The sequence below is a fragment of the Hipposideros armiger genome, unplaced genomic scaffold, assembly GCF_001890085.2.
Source record: "Hipposideros armiger isolate ML-2016 unplaced genomic scaffold, ASM189008v1 scaffold_15, whole genome shotgun sequence".
In the NCBI taxonomy this organism is placed as follows: Eukaryota; Metazoa; Chordata; class Mammalia; order Chiroptera; family Hipposideridae; genus Hipposideros; species Hipposideros armiger.
Genome location: NW_017731365.1, coordinates 4,743,130 through 4,746,010, shown reverse-complemented (window position 1 = coordinate 4,746,010; position 2,881 = coordinate 4,743,130). Strand labels below are relative to the sequence as shown.

At 35.0% G+C, this 2,881-nt stretch overlaps 1 protein-coding gene and 1 pseudogene across 5 annotated transcripts in view; both read left to right on the top strand.

Annotated features, from left to right (window-relative positions):
- ASCC1 (activating signal cointegrator 1 complex subunit 1) overlaps window positions 1-2,881 on the top strand; it is a 124,827-nt gene that overhangs the window by 66,208 nt on the left and 55,738 nt on the right. The window lies entirely within an intron of this gene.
- On the top strand, window positions 1,514-1,899 carry LOC109372386 (40S ribosomal protein S15a pseudogene; annotated as a pseudogene).

Genomic DNA, 2,881 nt, shown 5'->3' with positions numbered 1-2,881 from the left:
AGAGTTTGAGCTCTGAGCAACAGCGGTTCGAGTCAGCCCGAGCTGAGCAGCCGTGAGCTGCCAACAGGTGGCGGGATGGCTCAGCTAAAAAAACAAAACAAAACAAAACAAAACAAAAAAACAAAAAGGGGCAAGAAGCATGGAAAAAAAGTGTAATGAGTAGAAATTAAAACGTAAGATGCTAGGAAGAAGTCCACACATACAATATTTATATGTTAATGAAATAAACTCACCAGTTCAGAAAGGTACTAGAAGATTAGATATAAACAAAAAACAGTTATACTGTATGTTCTTTACAGGAAATACATCCACAGCATAAGGTTGTGAAGGGGTTCAGAACAGGCCTCCCCAAAATGTGCCACTTTGGCATATGAATTATTTTGAACTGAAGGCTATCAAGACCCTGCAGGCTCATGAGAAACTTTTACCTCTTCCTTAAATAATTTAAATTAGGGGCCTTGCCCATAATAAGACTTATCACCAGAAATAACTTTTTATGACCCATCTATATGTCAGGGCAAACTTCTAATTACTGAACATCTGCTCTTCTTATTGTCCTGCGAAAAACCTTCCTCCTCTCTGAAGCCCCAAGGTGGCTTACCTCATCCTTAGTTCAGAATGTCATCTATACCTCATTTTCCCTTAATGTCTGAACCTCTCCTGTATGTGGAATTCCCATGTGTACATATGTAGTTAAATTTGGTTATTTTCTCTTGTTAATCTGTCTCATGTAGATTTAATTATTAAACCAGCCAAAAAGAACTTTGAAGGCTAGAGGAAAGTTTTTTCTTCCCCTACAGTTGAAATAATAGAAAGGAAAAAGATACACTAGGCAAATACCCAAAGAAAGTGTAACAGAATGAATATCAAACACGATATGCTTAAAGAAAAATCCATTATTAGCAATAGAGAGGACTATTACATAGTGATAAAAGGTTCAGTTAACCAGGAAGAGGTAATAATTCTAAGCTTATATGAACCTAACAGAATAGCCTCAAAGTAGATTAAGCCAAATTTATATAATTAATATTTTACTGGGGAGAAATTGAGAAACCCATCATCATAGGAGGAGATTGCAACATATCTTCCAATTATTGGTAGGTCAAGCAGCTATAAAATCAGTAAAGATTCTGAAGATTTTAACAATCAACAGGTTTTATGTAATAGTCATCTCCGGAATTATATACCCAGTATTGAAGAATTTGTGTTCTTTTCAGGCACATGAAATTGCTGAAACAAATTGATTACATAATAGATCATAAAGTAAGGCTTAATAACTTTCAGTGAGTTGGTATCTTATAAGTTTTTGACGAGAAATAAGATTATTTTCAATTATCAAGGTATTAGATAAGAGTGTAGCAAAATGATTGGCTATAAAATTAGTATAATAAAATCAATTGCGTTTCTATACACCAGTAACAAACACAAAACATCATTTAAAAAGACATTATTCTCATAACTCCATGCACTCGCCCTTCCTGCCCTCTTTCTGCCACCTTTCTGTGCCACCATAATGGTGTGCATTAATGTCTTGTCTGATGCTCTCAAGAACAACAATGCCAAAATGAGAAGCAAATGCCAGGTTCTTATTAGGCTGTGCTCCAAAGTCATCATCCGGTTTCTGTGATGCTGAAGCATGGTTACATTGGTGAATTTGAAATTATTGAGGATTGCAGAGCTCGGAAAATTGTTGTGAACCTCATGGGCAGGTTAAATAAGTGTGGGGTGACCAGCCCCAGATTTGATATGCAACTCAAAGATCTAGAAAAATGACAGAACAACCTGCTTCTATCCTGTCAGTTTGGTTTCATTGTACTGACAGCCTCATTAGGCATCATGGACCACAAAGAAGCAAGACAAAAACAAACAGGAGGGAAAATCCTGGGATTGTTTCTCTAGGGATGTAATACATACATGCAAATAAAATGCCTCCATGGGAAAAAATTAAATTAAAAAAAAACATTATCTATTTACAACAGCAACAAAGCTCATAAGGTACTTAGGAATAAATGTAACAAAGTATGTGCAAAACCTTTTTGCAGGAAATTACAAACAAATTGAGAGATGACCATGTTCAGTGATAGACTTAGATAAAGATAAAGACTTAATAGATAAAGATGTCGGTTTTCCCCAAATGGTTCTGTATAAATTTAATGCAATTATATACTATATATGTAATTGAAATGAAGAGCCAGGAATAGGAGGGGGAAATATTTAAAACCCATCACAGTAATTCAGGTAAGAAGCAAGGAAGACCTGAATTAGAACAGTAGCAATGAAAATTGATACATCGATGCAAGAATAGCAAAATCTGCTTAATTTGGCAATTTTCTGAAAGTGGAGTGTAGGAGTCAGATGAATAGGATCCATTATGACTAAGCTGGTTTATCTCAGGAATGCAAAGATGAATTAAGACCAGGAGATCTAATAATATCCTACTTAATAGATCGAACTTAAAAATAATGTCTAAATACATGCCTAAAAGGCTTTTGATGCAATTCAGCCTATTTTTTTCATTAAAATCTTTCAGAAAATAGAAATAGGTAACTGCCTAATATGATAAATACCTATTTTAAAGCAAAAATGAACAGTCATATTGAATGGTAATATTTACTGAGTTTATTCCCATTATAATCAGAAATAAAACATGGTTGCCTACAATAACCATTAATCTTAAACACATGTTTCTGAAACTTTAGGCCAAAAATACCTAAGCTATAAAACGGAGACAATTGAAAAGAAGACAAAAATTGTCATTATTTGGGGATAACATAATAGTCTACTAAGAAAAATTCTAAAATTGACAAGAGGGGCCGGCCGAGTGGCGCGATGGTTAAGAACTGGCCTGGGACACCAGAGGGCCCCGGTTCAGATCCCACAT